This window comes from Pogona vitticeps, chromosome 2 (assembly GCF_051106095.1).
Source record: "Pogona vitticeps strain Pit_001003342236 chromosome 2, PviZW2.1, whole genome shotgun sequence".
Lineage (NCBI taxonomy): Eukaryota > Metazoa > Chordata > Lepidosauria > Squamata > Agamidae > Pogona > Pogona vitticeps.
Genome location: NC_135784.1, coordinates 6,511,755 through 6,531,562, shown reverse-complemented (window position 1 = coordinate 6,531,562; position 19,808 = coordinate 6,511,755). Strand labels below are relative to the sequence as shown.

At 45.5% G+C, this 19,808-nt stretch overlaps 2 long non-coding RNA genes across 2 annotated transcripts in view; one reads left to right on the top strand and one right to left on the bottom strand.

Annotated features, from left to right (window-relative positions):
* The window catches only part of LOC144587339 (uncharacterized), a 251,289-nt gene extending 235,486 nt beyond the window's left edge, over positions 1-15,803 (top strand). Inside the window, exon 2 of the long non-coding RNA XR_013542499.1 lies at positions 12,845-15,803. This is a non-coding gene — a long non-coding RNA (uncharacterized LOC144587339). The remainder of the gene's footprint in view (positions 1-12,844) is intronic.
* LOC144587319 (uncharacterized) lies at positions 467-8,898 on the bottom strand. The gene is made up of 2 exons (XR_013542474.1): positions 6,087-8,898; positions 467-2,301 (listed from the first exon to the last, which is right to left on the bottom strand). It is a non-coding gene; the product is annotated as an uncharacterized LOC144587319 (long non-coding RNA).
* Positions 15,804-19,808: the final 4,005 nt, after the last annotated feature.

The window sequence follows — 19,808 nt, the reverse complement described above, 5'->3', positions numbered from 1 at the left end:
TGGAATGCAGAAAAAGTATTGGTAACCTTATGAAATGTCAAAAGAAGAACTATTTAATTCTAATATATTGAAATTGCTAATGTTTAAGTACGTGAAATGGGGGGAGGCATTTTGTGAACTAAAAAATAATAATAATTTCAGAACTGCAGATCTGGAAGGAACCCTAATGGATCTTCCAGTCCAGCCTCTGTCAAGAAGGCAGGGTCGGGAATTGAACTTCCAGTCTTTGGTTCCATGATGTATTTGACATAATAGGAAGAATTTTAGAAGGATCTCAGTAGATGTATAGGATTTGATGGCCCAAGTAGATAACTACTCCAAGTAGGTAATCATCTTCCTTTGAGTCCTTTGCCACAGGGGTCCCCAACCCCCCAGTCCGTGGCCTGGTGCTGATCCGTTGGCTTCCCAGGACTGGGCTGCGGAGATTGATATCGCCCCCCCGCATGCACAGTGGGTGTGTTGCACTCGTGCAGGGATGTGTGTGGCACTCACTGATGGGCATGTCACTCCATGCACAGGGGGCAGGGGCTCCCCCACTCTCATGGAGTGTCACGCAAATGTGCATGCATGGGGGGTGTTGCACAAGTGCATGTGCACAAGTGCTACATGCCCACCCAGAAGCATGACACACCTATTCACAAGCACAACATGCCCAACTGTGAGTGTGACATGACCAGCTGTGAATGCAGGGGTGCCCCCACCCCTCCCACGCACAGAGGCCACCCACCCCAACTGGTCTGTGGTTCCAAAAAGGTTGGGTACCTGTGCTTTACAGCATTGTGCCCAAGGGATGCTCTGGGTGGTTTACAATTTAATTATGTACACTGCACATTGCTCTCCACCCAGTGAGCTGGGTTAAAGAGGGAAGTCACAGAGAAATATCCCTTCCTGGAAATCCTCTTAATTTGTCAAGGTGTGTTTAAGAGTATTTAAAAATCATGGGGTTTGAGAAAATTTCCTTCAAACTGCCCTAAAATTATAGTAATGTATTTTTCCATTTATAAGACAATACTTTTGTCTAAAATCTTTAGACTAAAAAATGAGGGTTGTCTTATACACGGAAGTAAACTGAGGAGAGAATAAAATAGTCCATACCTTGCCTCTTCAAACAGGCAGCTTAGCTGCCTCCAACCAGGAGCCCTATGGAACTGATGTCAGCTGATGCTGAACAAACCAATTGGAACATTGGTTTGGTGGCATTGAGCAGTGTTCATCTCATACCACTACCACTATTGCAAATTGGTGATAAGTTGGACCCTTTTTCAGGGTTACCTGGAGTTTGGTGGAGATAAATATAAGTATGCCACCCTTTGATCTACCCTTCTTATTACTAGGGGTGGCATATAACTGATGGGCAGAGAATCCATCTGGCTCTATTGTATCTGTTGCCCATGTCTCTTGTAACATTATTATATCAAACTTAGTTAGGTACCTAGTGAAAGAAGCATCTTTATTTTTAGGATTTCAACCTGCTATATTCCATGACAGTAATGTAATGTTTTCTTGACACTTGTCATTTCATCTGATTTGAAGTTAATATGGATTGTTGTATATCCTTCGATGCCTTTTTTTCTATTAGACGTAGCAGAAGATGGAGCAGTCCCCTCAATTACCATATATTTGTTGTTTAGTCGTGTCCGACTCTTTGTGACCCCATGGACTGGAGCACGCCAGGCCCTCCTGTCTTCCACTACCTCCCAGAGTTTGGTCAAATTACCATATATACTCGAGTATAAGCCTAGTTTTTAGTACTTTTTTGCTGAAAAAGCACCCTCTTGACTTATAGAGTCAGTGTCCAAATTCCATGTTCTCCCCTGCAGTGCGGGGGTTCTCCAGACTCCCCCTGCTCATTTATGGGCTCCTGCAGCCTCTGTGGGTGGTCCAATGACCCGGGTTAAGTACACTGCATTTTTCAGACTCCGCAGGCAGACACCGTGCTGGGAAGATTGAAGGAGCTGTAGATGAAAACTTTTTCCCGGCAGTGTCAGTACTTATTTCAAAGACCCCTCTGAACAGAGGTCACAGTGAGGGCATCTTTGTTTACAAGCCCAGGGAAGCACATTCGTCCCACCCCTCTTCCCTGTCAGCTCTGTCTCTGAAAGATATAGGAGTGTCCGCTTCCAGGACACTCCCATCCTCTTCCTTCTGCATATTCTATGCACCCACCTTCCCCCTCTCAATTTTACTGGTATCTATTTTTATTTTTGAAATAAATAGATGGAAAATAGCTGCTGCATTTTCCATCCTCAGCTTATACATGAGTCAATAGGTTTTCCCAGTTTTTGTGGTAGAATTGGGTGCCTTGGCTTGTGGGGAAAATTTATGCTGTTATGCTATTACAATGTATATGTCTGTGGCAGTAGCAAATGTAAATCTATGACAATGGCAGGCCTCATGCTAAAACTGCAAGTCACTAGTTTCCAGTAAGGATGATCATTAACCTGCTGTCTATTGTCTCTGGGTAATGTAGTTGAAGTATACCTCAGGAATGTTTACATTGTCTGTGTATTTGAAGTTAGCTGTGTCTGTTTACTATTAACTGTCTGTTTACCAGCCTGTCTGTTTACCCACCACTCTGTTTACTGATGCCTTTGTATTCAAGGAAATTAGCTGTCTCTAACTCTGGTTATTCTGGCTGTGTATTCAGGAAATTAGTTACCTCTGTATTGATTAACTAGTGCAAAGGTAGTAGAGTACAATAATAAAGGGGACGCGAAAAAGGGAAGAAGAACTGCCACTGAACAGGTGCCTCACGGCAGGCTGTTCTGTATTCATCCGGATCCCATCCTGAAAACCACACTCTGAATGTCCCGTGTCTCTTTTCCTTTCTCCTTGCTGGTTGAGGAGAAAGATCCCTGCCCTGAGGCTTCATCTGCAAGATCCCTACTTCCTCTCATCTTGCAGATCCCGACAAAATGGTGCCCTCTCTGAGGTAATTCACCTGTCATCCTACTCATCACGCCCGGTATGGAAGGGCTACAGCGCGCGCACGCATCCTCTGGATCCCGATGAGTAGGACTGAGGTCAACTTTCGACAATTCGCACTCATCTCGCCTGGCACAGGCCCCAAGACGCGTCAATCATCCGCAAGGATCCCTCGGGTGAGTGGAATTTGTCAAGTAAGACACCTAGAACCTACACTTTTAGAAACATGGGAACTTCTTTATCCAATCTTCAAGAACAATTTGTAGTGTGTACTTGCCTTCAAGACACACGTAACATCTTTTTCGATCCAGCATTCGAGGCTAATCTGATTAAACAACTCCCTCAAATTCTGCCTCCGCTCCCTTCAGCCTCTTTGGCTTGCCTGGAGCAGCATGAGAACATCTCCTGGACAATCCAGGATGAATTGAAAGCATTGCCATCTCAAGCAACTGAGATTGATAACCATCCTTCAATGGATACAACAGGTGCTTGTACAGAAACTGGTGTCATTTCTGCCCCTCCTGTCATTGAGGGAGCAGCAGAAGCACAGAGAGATGTGCCAGCTGTTTCTGCTAGTTGTGAACTGCCCCCAGCTCAAGGCATCCACAAACTGCAAAGCAGTAACCAGGACAATGGGATGGACTCTTTATCTGCCCCTTGGTTTAACGACTGCAAGGCCTTGATAACAGATTCCTTTCCACCAACAGAAGGACTCATTTGCCCTAAGCAAGATTTAGCATTTAAGCAAACAAAAATTAATGCTGGTGCATCCCCTGCATTTGCTACTGCTGTTCAGCAAGGCTTCATGACAACAGCTCTAACTCAAGCAGCAGGAGTATCTATAAATGCATTCCAATCAGCAAATCAAACTGCATGCCTGACTCCCTTCCTTGCTGGTCTGAAAGAATCAGCAGCTACCTCAGTGACTCCGCCGGTTCAGCCAAAGTTGCATTATGTCCCAGCGAATTGGGACCCAGGCCCAGATTTCTTTGATATCATAGACTGGGGGTACAAAAGCAGCTTTACAAGCATTTGATGGATCATATAAGGAAGGGGAGGAGGAAGAGAATCTTAGGGGGGTAACTGCTACACCCAACATGAAGCTTGTTCTGGACTTCTTTTTCCATATGCTAATCCTGTTTGGATGAAAAATCTTACTCAGCCGGACATGGCAGTTATACAGATCACCAAAGAATGCCTCCCACCTGGACAGTAGAGAGACTAATGCTGCATATTGGGGTGGGAGGAGGCGAACCAGAAAGTTTTCCCCTATCACCTTCCAATTTGGAGAAAGCATTGTTTACACTCAAGCCACTTGTAAGGATCCAAATGATGTCCTGCACACTCTAGGTTCCATGTTCTTAGAACTACAAATCACATCACACCTTGCATTGCTGTGAGCATATGGGACTTCATACAAGCCTGCATTCCTGTCTCTGCCTTCCAGGAGTAACAGTGTCACATCCCTGAGAAAATGTTTGTTGCAAATGCTGTAAATTGTCAAAAATGTTTGTTTTTCTTTCTGCAGGATAAAAGTGCATGACGTGTTTCCTCTGTTAGCCAGATCTTAAAGTATTGAATTTTAGAGAAGCAATTCTTAGTTTTATACTCAGAATTAACTGCAGTTTTAGCCTTTGAGCTTTTCTCTAACGCTGAATTTAATTTTATTGTAGACACTGCATGTTTATTCTTTTACATGTCACAGTTTTCCTTGAAAATTATTTTCTAATGTAATATGAAAACTTTGTGTGTTTATCCCTGAGACAGAGAAGCATATTATTCCCTACAAGTAGGCCCCACAGTAGGCAATTTTGTACACTGTGATGCTAATCCATCTAACATGCTTGTAAAAACATATTTTCAGTCCTGGGGAAATTTAAGGGCACTAGCAGGCAACTTTTTAATTCAGTCAGTTGTACAGTTTAAGAACTTTGCCCCAGAGCAAGGCAGATGCATACCAGCATCATTCTTTACTACTCATCCCTCAAAATAAGTTGCTGTTCTTTTGCCAAGCTCTATATGTATCTCTCCAGTCAAGTGTCATACAAGAAATTCATGGTGTGTGTGTCTTCAGTGGGGAAGTTGTCTGTGTCACATATTTCTATGCAAAAAATCTGTATACCTTAAAGTTTTTTGCTTTTGCCTCTTAGCAGTATGTTGTGCTTATATATCTGAATAATATGTTTTCAATATGTTTCCTTTTCCTGAAAATTATTAGGTACTCTTATTATGCATCATTATTGTAACTGTAATTTTAGTTATCCAATATTGTGTTTTCTTTAATCTACACTGTAAATTTAGTTCTCTTGCCAGATTCCAGGTTTCTTTCCATCTGAACAATGTTTTAAAGTTGTAAAGAAAGAGTTTTGGCTCTCAGCGCAACAAGGAAGCAGGTTTGGCTATTTGAATGCTTTCCTTATTCCCAGTGGCCTGGAACATGCTATTCCGCCCTCTGCTGAAGATGAGCCTGACTTCATGCCATCATATCTGAACTCAACATTTTCAAGTGGACAACAGCCATTGACTTCAACAAAATAAATAAAAAACGGTTGGGATGTGGGGAAAATGTATGCTGTTATGCTATTACAATGTATATGTCTGTGGCAGTAGCAAATGTAAATCTATGACAATGGCAGGCCTCATGCTAAAACTGCAAGTCACTAGTTTCCAGTAAGGATGATCATTAACCTGCTGTCTATTGTCTCTGGGTAATGTAGTTGAAGTGTATACCTCAGGAATGTTTACATTGTCTGTGTATTTGAAGTTAGCTGTGTCTGTTTACTATTAACTGTCTGTTTACCAGCCTGTCTGTTTACCCACCACTCTGTTTACTGATGCCTTTGTATTCAAGGAAATTAGCTGTCTCTAACTCTGGTTATTCTGGCTGTGTATTCAGGAAATTAGTTACCTCTGTATTGATTAACTAGTGCAAAGGTAGTAGAGTACAATAATAAAGGGGACGCGAAAAAGGGAAGAAGAACTGCCACTGAACAGGTGCCTCACGGCAGGCTGTTCTGTATTCATCCGGATCCCATCCTGAAAACCACACTCTGAATGTCCCGTGTCTCTTTTCCTTTCTCCTTGCTGGTTGAGGAGAAAGATCCCTGCCCTGAGGCTTCATCTGCAAGATCCCTACTTCCTCTCATCTTGCAGATCCCGACATCGGCTTATATTCAGCTTAGCTTATACTCAAGTATATATGGTGTCTTGTTAAGAGCTGGGTCATCAGCAGGAACAATCAAGTTGGAATTTAAGCCACCTTTGGTTACTGGGCCTTCTCCACCTGAATTACCTTGTGAGCATAGAGTTCATGATACAGAGGACCCTGTGTGGTAGGGTTCGGCTGGCTGCAACACAGCCGCAGGACTGGCCTGGATGTGACCTGCTAGCTTCCCACCCACCACACAAATATCACTTAAGCTGCCCTGTTTCCTCTGATCTCTCCTGCCATTATGACAGGATTTGAAAGCAAAACAGTTGCAGTTGCTTGGATTTATAGACCCTACTTGTGGGGCAAAAGGCAGCTAAGGAAACTACCAAGATTTATACCTGCTTTCTACACTGACGGAAGGAGAAAAGAGGGAAAGGAACGCATCCCGTCAGGAATCTGCCCTTACAGGGTCAATGTAGCACTCACGTGCACCAATAGGAGTTGGTGAGGGTGGAGTTAAGTGGGGGAGGAGAAAAGGAGGGAGAGGAGAGTGAGTGGAGATGAGAAGGGAGAATGTTGTTTTAGTTAAGAGTTAACGATATTGACTGGATTTGTATCACCTGTAAAAATAAACAATTTCTTCTTAGTTCTTAAACAATATGTTGCCTGGACCTCTGTCATTATTAGTGAACATTGCTGATGTAATCAACTGGTGGAAGCTGAACGACAGGTAGGGTGTGCCTTTGCTTGGTGAAACAACCAAGGGCCATGTAGGAACATGACAAATTGGTGACATAGCATTTGGATCAGAAACAATCCAATGTGAAATTGAATTTTCTTTGAGTCTGGAAGGAAAAGGAGTTAGGATCCCTGGTGTAAGAAGTGGCTACCCATTAGAGTCTTGCGGAAAACTTAGTTTTGGGGCTTCCAAACCCAGGTCTGGGGAATCCCAAGAAGTCCTTTTGGAAAAGAATCAGTCCAATTTAGTAAGAAATTGTATTGTTTATGCTGCCCAAATGAAGCAAAAAAAGTTGGTTATGGAGGCACAGGTTGAGCTCCAGGATGCTGAGGGAAACGAGAACCCTCAGAATCAAAGTGAGAATACATTGAGTGACCAGCAATAATTGCCTCAGAAGGAGAAAGTATCCAAAGCTCCCAAGATTTTGAAAAATGGAAGCTAGAAGAAGAATTTAAACTGAATGAGTTAGCTATGTTAAACCAATTAGAATTAGAAAAAGAAAAAAAAATCAGAAAACAGGAAAGGGAATTTGAGCAAGAAAAGAGGCAAAGAGAAATGCAGTTCCAAACTGAGATGAAGAAATTTGAAATAGCTCCCCATAATAATAATAATTCCAGTGTGGGAAATCCCTCAAATATCAATCTAAAGAAATTTCCCCAATATCGGAGATTGTCCTGAATCTCTCCTGATTTCCTTTGAGAGAGCTTGTTGGGACTTCGAGATTATATGAGTATTGGGAGAAAATTTTGATCAATTTCAAAGAAACCTGATGAGTCTTTTGCTCAACTTCGGGCATGTTTAAGTCAGTATCTTAAGAAGTGGCTAGAAGTGGAACGAGTCACCTCCTTAGACCAAATGAGAAATGTGTTTGGATTAGAACAATTTTATTCAATTTTACCAGGGGAGTTGCATTATCTTGTCAAGGACAAGGATCCTAAAAATGTGCAACAGGCGTCTGAATATGCTGATTCTATTAGTGGGATCAAGGATCCTCGATTTTCTGAAGTAAAAATTGACAGAAAAGTTTGGAACGTCAGTAAGAGAGCATCCCAATTCAATAAAAAATTACCTCAGGCATACTCAAGGTGGGGAAAGCCATTTTAAGGCAAGACCTTCATTATCGGAGCAAAGTCTGAGATTGAATAACCCTGAGGGAAAAGCTACTAAATCCCTTTCCTCTGAACACAGGGCAAATAAGCAATATTATGCTCGTGGTAAAGAAGAATATTTTTGTTCCCAATGTGAATCTCATAAAAATTAAAATTTCAGTCAGCCTAAGTAAGTATTTTCCCTCAGCCATTGACAATTGAAGCCTCTAATGGCTGCACTATTGCTAAGGAAGCTGACTTGGCAGAGAGCCCAGAGCTTCCTGAGGGCATAGTGATACTTACACTTTCGAGTAAGTTTTGATCAAGTGGGAGAAATTATTTTTATTGGTGGTAAAAATTTATAGAAGGGATGTAGTGGTGTTGTGGGTTAAACCGCAGAAGCCTCTGTGCTGCAAAGCCAGAAGACCAGCAGTCATAAGATTGAATCCATGTGACGGAATGAGCTCCCGGCGCTTGTCCCAGCTCCTGCTAACTTAGCAGTTCAAAAGCATGAAAAAATGTGAGTAGATAAATAGGTACTACCAAGGTGGGAAGGTAACGGCTTTCTGTGTCTAGTCGTGCCGGCCATGTGACCAGGGAAACTGTCTTTGACAAGCGCTGGCTCTATGGCTTGGAAATGGGGATGAGCACCATGCCCTAGAGTTGGACACGACTGGACTAAATGTCAAGGTGAACCTTTACCTTTACCTAAAATTTATTTATTTATTTTACACCCCACCCATCTAGACCGAAGTCTACTCTGGGCGGCTAACAACAATCCATAAAATAACAATATAGAATAAAACAACAATATTACTATAATTCAAGATGGCAAAAAATAGATTAGGTGAAAGTATCTAGATACTAGATACAAAAGTACTGGATACTAAAGATACTAAAGTATCTAGACACTAAAAAGTACAGTGGTGCCTGGTATAACGAGTGCCCCGTTTAACGACGAATTTACATAGCGAGGCAAAAATGCCATCGCTATTGTGATTGTATAACGAAGGTGCCTATGGGGAAAAATCGCTTTGCGATGTTTTCCCCATAGGCACCATTTTTCCCCAGCTGAGCGGCGGGAGCCTCCAAAGGAGTGCTCCCGCCACTCAGCTGGGGGAAAATGCCTGCGGTGGCCTTCGAAGGACCCTTCCGGAGGGTCCTTCTGAGGCCACCATGGGGGGAGGGTGGGGGGATCCGATGCCTGTCAGGCATCCTGGGTTCGGATCCCACCCGCCGCCGGTTACCCAGCCTTGGGTAACCGGCGGCGGGTGGGATACGAGTCCAGGATGCCTGAAAGGCATCTGGATCCCCCCGCTCTCCCACTCCCCCCCGCGGCTTGGATTGGATCCGCGGGGGCTAGCCCTGCCATGGCTGGACTCCCAAGAGTCCAGCCATGGCAGGGCTAGCCCCCGCGGGTCCGATCCAAGCCACGGGGGGAATGTGGGGAGATCGGATGCCTGTCAGGCATCCTGGGCTCGGATTCCACCCGCCGCCGGTTACCCAGCCTTGGCGGCGGATGGGATCCGAGCCTGGGATGTCTGAAAGGCATCCGGATCCCCCCGCTCTCCCACCCTTCCCCCGCAGCTTGGATCGGACCCGCGGGGGCTAGCCCTGCCATGGCTGGACTCCCAAGAGTCCAGCCATGCCCGGGGTAGCCCCCGCGGGTGGGATCCAAGCCAGATCCAAGCCGCGGGGGGAAGGTGGGGAGACAGGCAGGGACAGGGTGGAGGGGTCCCGAAGGTTTCCAGGCTTTTGCCTTGAAGCCTTCGGGATCCCCCTCCACCCTGTCCCCTTCTCTGGTAGCCACCCCTCGCTGCTTTCCCCAGCCTGGATCGGGCTCCTGGGAGTCCGATCTCGGCTAGGAAAGGCAGCGGGGACAGGGAGGAGGGGTCCCGAAGGCTTCGGGATCCCCCCTCCACCCTGTCCCCTTCGTTGGCAGCCACCCCTCGCTGCTTTCCCCAGCCTGGATTGGGCTCCTGGGAGTCCGATCTCGGCTAGGGAAGGCAGCGCGGGGTGGCGGGGACAGGGAGGAGGGGTCCCGAAGGCTTCGGGATCCCCCCCCACCCTGTCCCCTTCGCTGGCAGCCACCCCTCGCTGCTTTCCCCAGCCTGGATCGGGCTCCTGGGAGTCCGATCTTGGCTAGGGAAGGCAGCGCGGGGCGGCAGGGACAGGGTGGAGGGGTCCCGAAGGCTTCCAGGCTTTTGCCTGGAAGCCTTCGGGATCCCCCACCCACCCTTTCCCTGCCAGTTTTTAGTCCATTGGAATGCATTAACCAGGTTTTAATGCGTTTCAATGGGCTTTTTAATTTCGCTTTACGATGTTTCCGTATAGCGACGTTAATCCTGGGACAGATTAACGTCGCTATACGGGGCACCACTGTATCTAGGAATTAGGGACTCATGTTCCCAAGCAACTCTATCACCCGGACATAATTCATAAAGAAAATATAATGGAACAGGATAGACTAAGCCTAAAAGGGATTGGTTCTGATTTTGTAGTATTGCCAATGCCTGAGGAAAGTATGGGAACCCCAACCACTGAAACTCTCATTGAAAGACCTAGTTTAGGAGAATATCCTCAAATAAGGGCAACTGTTGATTTGGTGCTGATGAAAAATCCTAATAGTTCCTCCTTTATTAAGGAACAAAAAGAAGGTAGAACCTTAAATACATGGGCGGGATATGAATCAATCAATCAATCAATCAATCAATCAATCAATCAATCAATAAATAAATAAATAAATAAATAAATAAATAAATAAATAAATAAATAAATAAATAAATAAATAAATAAATAAATAAATAAATAAATAAATGATTGCTTTGAAAAACGTACCGAGAATCCCATTATTCATTATCTGAACATCCAGAGAGGTATTGTGTGGACCAAAACCTATTGTATAGGGAGGTTTTAAAGGCACCTTGTAGGGGTGGAGAAGGGCCCCAAAATCAGCTAATTGTCTCTGTTAAATACTGAGAAAAGATTCTGGAAAAAGCATTCAAAGATGTATTTAGAGCACACGTGGGTGTCTCTCACACCAAGCAAAGAATCACACAGGGTATTTATTGGCCGGGGATGGAGCAGCAAATTAAGCAATACAGTGGTGCCTCGCTAGACAGTTACCCTGCATGACAGTTTTTTCGCTAGACATTGGCTTTTTGCAATCGCTATACTGATTCGCAAAACAGTGATTCCTATGGGGGAGTTTCGCTGGACAATGTTTGGTCCCTGCTACGCAAACCGATTTTCACTGGACGATGATTTTGACAGCCCTCTCCATGCTTGCAAACAGTTGTTTTCGGGACCTAAGCTTCGCAAGACAGCGATTTAAACACCTGACCGGCGGTTCGCAAAGCGGCTTTCCTATGGCCGATTTTCGCTAGACAACAGTGATTCTTCCCCATTAGAATGCATTAAACAGGTTTCAATGTATTCCAATGGGGAAATGCTTTTCGCTAGAGAATGATTTCGCTAAACAGCAATTTCAGTGGAACAAATTATCGTCTAGCAAGGCACCACTGTATTGCCAACCCTATGATACTTGCCAGAAGCGAGGTACTGGAAATGACAAAACTATAAACTATGCCCATTGCCTATCTTGACTCCTTTCCAACATTTAGGCCTGGGCCTGGTTGGACTTCTACCCAGGGTGACCAGAGGAGGAAATAAGTTTATTTTATCCATTATTGATTTTGCCACCAGATACCCAAAAGCAGTTCCCCTAAAAACAGCGATGGTAACTATGGCAGAAGTGTTAATGTGCTGAATGGGTTTTGTGGCAGAAATAATAACAGATTTAGGTACTTCCTTTACTTCAAAACTAATGAAGAGACTATGACAGGTCTGTGGAATTGCCCATGTGACATTGCCTCCTTGCCATCCCCAAACGAAAGGGTTAGCGAAAAAATTTAATGGAACATTAATGAGAATGGTACGTGCGTATGTGGCAGAGAACCCAAATGATTGGGATAATAAATTATAATAACTGCTGTATGCTTATCGAGATATACCCCAAGAAAGCACAGGTTTTAGTCCTTTTGAATGCTTATTCAGTTGTAAAGTAAGAGGGCTTTTAGATTTGTTATGACAGACCTGGAAGGAACATGAATCCCATTTGGAAGTTGTCTTGCAAAGGTTACGTGATGCTGGTCTGACAGTGAAAGCGGCTAAATGTCAAATTGGGATCTCTGAAATAAAGTACCTAGTGCATCTAGTCAGAGGAGGGATGATCAAAATCCTAGATGCAAAGATAGAAGCTATTGATACTTGGCCCAGTCTGACGTCTAAATAGAAAATCCGAGCATTCCTTGGGTTAGCCAGATGTTTTAGATGTTTTGTCCTGAAGTTTAGTGAAATATCTGCTCTGTTAACAAACTTAACCCAAAAGAAGTACATCCAGTGGAAGTCAGAGTGTCTGGTAGCTTTCAATGGTCTGAAGAGGGTGCAGACTTCGACACCTGTCCTTATTGCACTGGACTTCAACCGTGAGTTCATAATTTACATGGATGCGTCAAATGTGGGACTGGGAGCTGTGCTGTGCCAAACATCAAGAAACTCCAACCTGGTGAGAGACATTTATCCACTATCGAAAAAGAATGTCTAGCTATCGTATGAACGTTGCAAAAGCTGAAGCCCTACATTTGGGGAAGGAAATTCATACCCTGTACTGACCATTCTCCTTTGGTGTGGCTAAGAACTAAGAAATCTAACACCAGAAAACTTATGAGATGGGTGCCGATCTTGCAAGACTTTGACTTTGAAATCCACAGTGTAAAAGGATCTCAGAATAGATGACTAGAGAAAATTCCTTTTTAAAAAAATCTGAGTTCAATATTAACTGTTCTGTTTGCGTAATAGTTATGCTTGAGGTGCTAAATTTGCTTGGATATTAATAAACTAAGGTATGCATAGTAATAGTAAAAATAGTACTATGTACAGAAGTATATCACAGAAGTGAGTACACCCCCTCACATTTTATAAATATTTTAGTACAGTGGTGCCTCGCTTAGCGATGTTAATCCGTGCAGCAAAAATCGTGCAAAGCTATTTCATCGCTAAGCGATATTAAAAAGCCCATAGAAATGCATTAAAACACCATTAATGCATTCCTATGGGCTTCAAAACTAACCTTAAGCTAAAATCCTCCATTGCGGCGGCCATTTTCGGTGCCTCTAAAGCGAGGCAACACAGTGGGCGGCCATTTTGTTTACACGGTGGCCATTTTGGAATCGCCGATCAGCTGGCTGAAAATGGGGGCTTTGCGAATATCGCTTCCCTGTTATCATTGCAAAACGAATTTTTCCCATAGGGAACATCACAAAGCAATCGCTTTTGCGATCGCTAAAACATCGTCACAAAGCGATTTCATTGTAAAACAGAGCGATCGCTATGCAAGGCACCACTGTATGTCTTTTAATGTGACAACACTGAAGAAATAACACAGCTACAATGTAAAGCAGGGGTCTCAAACTCAGTTTACTTGGGGGCCATTAGAGGCAGAGGCTGGGTGAGGCTGGGCCGCATCAGATTTTCCGCCAAGCAGAGCAAGAGCCTGAGGAAGGCACATGGGAGTTTCCTTAGCTCGGCTGGGGCTCTGAGGAGGAGGAGGGGCACACAAGCCCTCGTCGCCCTGCCACGACCCCCTCCAGCTCCTTCTTCACTACCACCACCATCAGCAGCAGGACAAAGAAGCGGAGAAGGGAGGGCTGGCTGGCAGGCTGCAGTTCAGGATGGAGGGTGGAAGAGTTGCTGTCTTGGGAGAGAGCCAGCAAGCGGGGTGATGCTTTTTTTTTTACTCTTGACAGCAGATGACATGTGGGTGCTTCAGGGGGGACAGGCAAGGCGGGGGCCACAAACTATCATCCGGCGGGCCGCAAATGGCCACCGGACCACATGTTTGAGACCCCTGATGTAAAGCATACAGCTTGTATAACAGTGTAAATGGGCTGTTCCCTCAAAATAACGCAACACACAGCCATTAATGTCTAAACCACTGGCAACAAAAGTGAGTACAACCCTAACTGACAATGTCCAAATTGGGCACAAAGTGTCAATATTTTGTGTGGCCGCCATTTTTTTAATTTTATTATTTTCCAGCACTGCCTTAACCCTCTTGGGCATAGAGTTCACAGAGCATCACAGTTTGCCACTGGATTCCTCTTCCACTCCTCCATGATGACTTCACAGAGCTGGACCTTGCGCACCTCCACTTTCCATTTCAGGATGCCCCACAGATGCTCAATAGGGCTAAGGTCTGCAGAAATGCTTGGCCAGTCCATCCCCTTTACCTTCAAATTCTTTAGCAAGGCAGTGGTCGTTTTGGGGTTGTGTTTGGGGTCGTTATCGTGTTGGAATACTGCCCTGTGGCCCAGTCTCCAAAGGGAGGGGATCATGCTCTGCTTCAGTATGTCACAGTACATGTTGGCGTTCATGATTCCCTCAATGAACTATAGCTCCCCAGTGCCGGGAGCACTCATGCAGCCCCAGACCATGACACTCCCACCACCATGCTTGAGTGTAGACACGACACACTTATCTTTGTACTCCTCACCTGGTTGCCACCACATACACTTGACACCATCTCAACCAAAGAAGTTTTATCTTGGTCTCACCGTACCACAGGATATGGTTCCAGAAATCCATGCCCTTAGTCTGCTTGTCTGCAGCAAACCATATGTGGGCTTTCTTGTGCATCATCTTCAGAAGCGGCTTCCTTCTGGGATGACACCCTGGAGACCAATTTGATGCCGTGTGCAGCGTATGGTCTGAGCACTGACAGGTGCCTCCCCCCCTTCAATCTCTGCAGGAATGCTGGCAGCACTCATACGTCTGTTTCCCAAAGCCAATCTCTGTCCTGTTCAGTCACTGGATGGCCCTGGCCACTGTGCTACAGCTCAGTTTCAGCAGTTTGGCAATCTTCTTATAGCCTACACCATCTCAATGTAGAGCAAGATCCTCAGATCATTCATGACCATGAGGTGCCATGTGGAACGTCCAGTGAGAGAGTGACAGTGAGAACACCTACTCACCATTCAAACCTGAGACTTGTGATACTAATGGGTCTCATGACACCAGGGAGAGAAAATGGTGACTTGGGCCCAATTTGGACATTGTTACATTTTGAACAAATGAATACAGTGATGAAATGGGATAGATTTCAGGGTATCCCTTGAGATCAGTGGTCCCCAACCATTTTGACACTGCAGACCAGTGGGGGAGACAGGGTACATGTGCGGGGGGGAGAGCAACCCCCACGCTCATGTACATGTGTGAAGGGGTGGCGCGTACTCATGCAGTCACACGGGCACTCATGCACATGCGCAAAGGGGTGGGGCACTTGCATGGCACATGCACACACACCCTCATGTGTGAAGGGATGGGGGCATGCAGGAGGAGTGGGGGGGCAAGAAATCTGTCTCCATGGCCCAGTCTGGCCAAGGCCATGGACTGGTAATGAACTGTGGACCAGAGGGTGGGGACCCCTGCTTCAGATGATAGAATTGTGCATTTGTGGAAAACCTGTTCTTGAGGACTTGGCTCATTTTGTGCTTGACTGCCCCTTGTATATAGATTTAAGCGAACAATATTTACAGCCCATTGTAAATAAAGTAGAATATATAAGCATACCAGAGAAAATGAGTTTGTTATTACAAACACCTAATTCAAATACAACAAATAGAGTTGCAACATTTGCTTTTAAAGCCGCTACAAGTAGAGCTAAGTATTTGGGAAAAAAATTTGTGTAAATTGCTATAGAGATTTAGACAGCCACATGGAACAGTATTTTAATTTGTTGTATTTTTACTGATACCTATGGTGTGATAGTCCTGTTGCTCTAATTTGCAATGATCTGTTGACTGTGTAATAAAGATTTTACTTACTTACTTATTGAAAGAAATGGAGTATGCTTCAGCTCTTGATAAGTCCAATACCTAACTTGGATTGTTGACAAGAAGTGACTGTTAGGAACAGTTGTGGGGACAGATAATGATTTCCTATAGGCAAAGGTGTAAGGCAAGAGTGCATTTTCTATCCTTATCTGTTCCAGTCCAGAGAGATTGCTGAATGGAGGAACTTCTTCGTGCACCTATAAGAATGTTTGTTTTGGGTGTGGCCAGATTGGACATTTCCGATGAGAGCGGTAGCGTCCCCGAGCCTCAGCATTTGTAACATGTCACAAGTTGGGTAAGGAAGAACACCCAGGCTGGGAAATTTGTGCTTCGATAAAAGGGAAAGCAAACACATGGGACATGGTGGCGCTGCGGGTTAAACCGTAGAAGCCTCTGTGCTGCAAGTCGTAAGATCGAATCCATGTGATGGAGTGAGCCCGTCACTTGTCCCAGCTCCTGCCAACCTAGCCATTTGAAAGCATGTAAATGTGAGTAGATAAATAGGTACCACTTCGGTGGGAAGGTAAACAGCATTCTGTGTCTAGTCTCACTGGCTACGTGACCACAGAAACTGTCTATGGATGAATGTTGGCTCTACGGCTTGGAGATGGGGATGAGCACCGTGCCCTAGAGTTGGACACGACTGGACTAAATGTCAAGGGAAATCTTTACCTTTACCTAAAATGGTGAGTTGGAATAACAGCAGCAATTTTTTTGTGTGTGTAATGGGTTGAGTCTCCAAGCACCAGGTTGGGGAGCCAAACTAACCCTATCATCCTGAAAAAATTAAGAGCACAGCTTTGTGCCAGGAAATGGTTTCGATTTTTGTACTACTATGTTCTTCGAACCAAATTTGATGCTCAGGGGAAGGGTAGATAGGATCAAAGATGGATGGTTCTCATGTCTCACACCCTCCTTTTTTCCCAGGGGAAAAAAAGCTTATTTGTAATATGGACTTGGGACTTGAGACATAGGCCCAAAGATTTGGGATTGGACTCGAGTCTTGGTACCAAAGACTTGGATTGAGACTTTGACCCTAAGACTTACCAACCTCCCTGATCAACCCCAAAATGAAGCCTTTTCACTTAATGGCTATCTAGATAGTCTTCACTTGTTGCCAGAAGATCAAGAGGGAGGGGGCCAACCTCAGCCCCCTCAAGGGAAAGATTTCCATGATCTGGGAGCCACCACTGAGAAGGCCCTCCCAATGGGCCAGAGAGGGTGGTGGGCCCAGACAAGAGCATCCTTGGAAGACCTTAGAAGCCAAGAACGCTCTTCTGCAAAGATGTGATCTTTCCAACAGCCAGGGGGCCAAGCCATCCAGGGCTTTATATGTCATAGCCAACTCTTTGAAATGGGCCTGGATTTGGACTGGCAGCCATTGCCCTTTCATGGGCTTCCAGTCAGTAAGTGAACTGCAGCATTTTGGACATTCCACACTAGTATTTTAGGCATCCTTTAGTCTCGAGAGACGATGGTCACGTGCTCTGAATGGAGGACTTGGAACAGCATCTAGTGTGGCTGAGAAGGCCAATTCGAGAGTGACAATCCCTTCCACGTTGACGACAAATACCGTCTATCCCCTCTCCAGCTCCCTGATTTTGCTGCTTTTGGGACTGCCTCTTTGCCTCGGGCTGCTGGACAAGGGTCTCTTCAAAATATATATACTAGCATATAGTTAGGGTATACCATTCCCCAAAAGCAATGTTTGGCATTGAAAAAAAGACTTTGTCCGCTTATTTGTTTTTACTTAAAATGCTCCACCCTTCCCCTTTAAGAGCTGGCCCTTATCTTTCTGGCACTGGGCTAGAGTCTCAGATTCACTGAGATGCCAAACAGCTCTTTGGTCTGCCTTCAGGGACACGTACCACGAGGGAAAAATAGACCCCACAGAAGATCAGGACCTTTTAAGCACCGGCCAGATCACACCAAATTTCACAGACAGGCCCCAACGTGAAGTAATCCAGGCCAGTGCACCTGCTCAAACGGCGCAAAAGCCAAAATGCGAGCATCCAGCCTCAAGGGTGGCGCCAGGAGATTCAAAGGGCAATGTTGAGTGTCGCATTGTCGCGTGGCCTTTGGTTGTTTCACCAAGCAAAGGTGCATCCAATGTGTCTTTGAGCTGCCATCAACATGGTTCACTATTAATGACAGAGGTCTGGGCAAGGTATCATTTAAGTAGGAAGTGTGTTTATTGTTACAGGTGATAAAAGTCCAGTCAGTGTCACTAACTCTTAACTAAAACAACCTCCCTTCTCATCTCCACTCACTCTCCCTCCTTTTCTACTCCCCCACTTAACTCCACACCCAACAACTCCTATTGTTGCATGCAAATCTCAACATACAGTGGTGCTTCGCTTAACAGGTGCCCCGTTTAACGATGAATCCGCATAGCGAAGAAGATTTTGCGATTGCTTTTGCGATCTCATTGTGATGTTCCCTATGGGGAAAACTCACTTTGTGATGATCGCTTCCCCCCCCCATCGTCACAAACGGCCCATTTTTCCACAGCTGATTGGCCGGGCTGCGCAATCTCAGCTGTGTGAAAACTGGGCGTCTGCAATTATGGGGGGAGAAGTGATCACCGCAAACGGCCAGGTCAGCTGGCGGGTGCATTGGATTCTCATCTCCGCCCCCCGCACGATGCTTACACCAGGACCAGCAACAGCCCTTTGCACACGTGTGCATGTGTAAGAGAGAGAGAGAGATCCGAGCACTTTCCCCCGCACTCAACCTCTCGCTGCTCGGGAGAGGCTGCCGCCTCCTCCTCCCGCTTGAGTTGCTTGCTGAACGGCGGCGGCGGCCGCTGGCTCGCTGGGTGCTTCCTTGCCATGCTGAGCATGCTCCCTTCCCTGCCAGCACAAGGCAATTCAAGCGAGGCAAAGCTGTGCAAGGTGCGCGCCGGGAAGTGGGGGGAGAGAGAGTCTGTGGCGGGCAAAGGCGCACACTGTGCTGCCGGCAGATCGCCAAGGCAGTGCCGCTTTCCTGCTCCGAGGAGGGGGGTGCTCCCCCACAAGATCTTGCTCTGGTTCTTCACGAGGCCCAGCGGGAGGCAGGGCTGAGAAAGCCGGGCTCCCGGCGGACCCCTCCGTTCCTTTCTTTCCGTTTTCTGACGTCCCTTCCCTGTCGGGGTCGGCGAAGGAGTTGAGCCGTAAAAGAGCTTCCTTTGGTCCAAGGGGAAAGCAGCGGGGGCGCTTTTCCCCATCATCGCAAACGCCCCGTTTTCTAACAGCTGATCAGCGGTTCCAAAATGGCAGCCGGGTCAATAAAATGGCCCCTGCTGTGTTTTCACCCGGATTACCGGGCAGCGAAAATAGCGGCCGGATGGAGGATTTTCGCTTAAAGGTGAGTTTTTCCCCCATAGGAACGCATTAAACATGTTTTAATGTGTTCCTATGGGGTTTTTTTTTTGCCCCGCATAGCAAGGAATCCGGATAGCGACTTTTTTTTGGAACGGATTAACATCACTATGCGGGGCACCACAGTAAATATTCATAAGCAGGGTGACCACTACTTCCCTCCTCCCTTAATTAGTTTGGAAAGTTAACTGTTTGCCCTCAAAAACAAATGGACCCATTCATTTCTTTCAGAATAACCCATAGTTTCTCATGATCTACATAATCAAAGGCTCTGCTGTCCTTTATAAAGCTGATCTTCTTTTGACAGGCTCCTCAGTAGCCAGTAATATTTGCAATATGATCTCAAGTGCCTCTTCCCTTTTTGAAATCCAGCTTGAAGAAGCATTTCTTGCTCCCTAGAAGGTAAAAGCTTTTGTTACAGTCCTCTGAACATCACTGTCCCTGCGTGAGAATTGAGAGCAACAGCCCTAAAGTTACTGCACTCCTTGGCATCTCCTTTCATCAGGTGAAGAATATATATTGGATGCTGCCAGTCCATGGGGAACTATTTTTTTTTTTGACAGACCAATTTTTCTTAGATGAGGGGTACAATTGCTCTGGATGAGAGGCTGTGTGGAATCTCTCATTTTTTTATTATGTATTTTATGGTCAAAA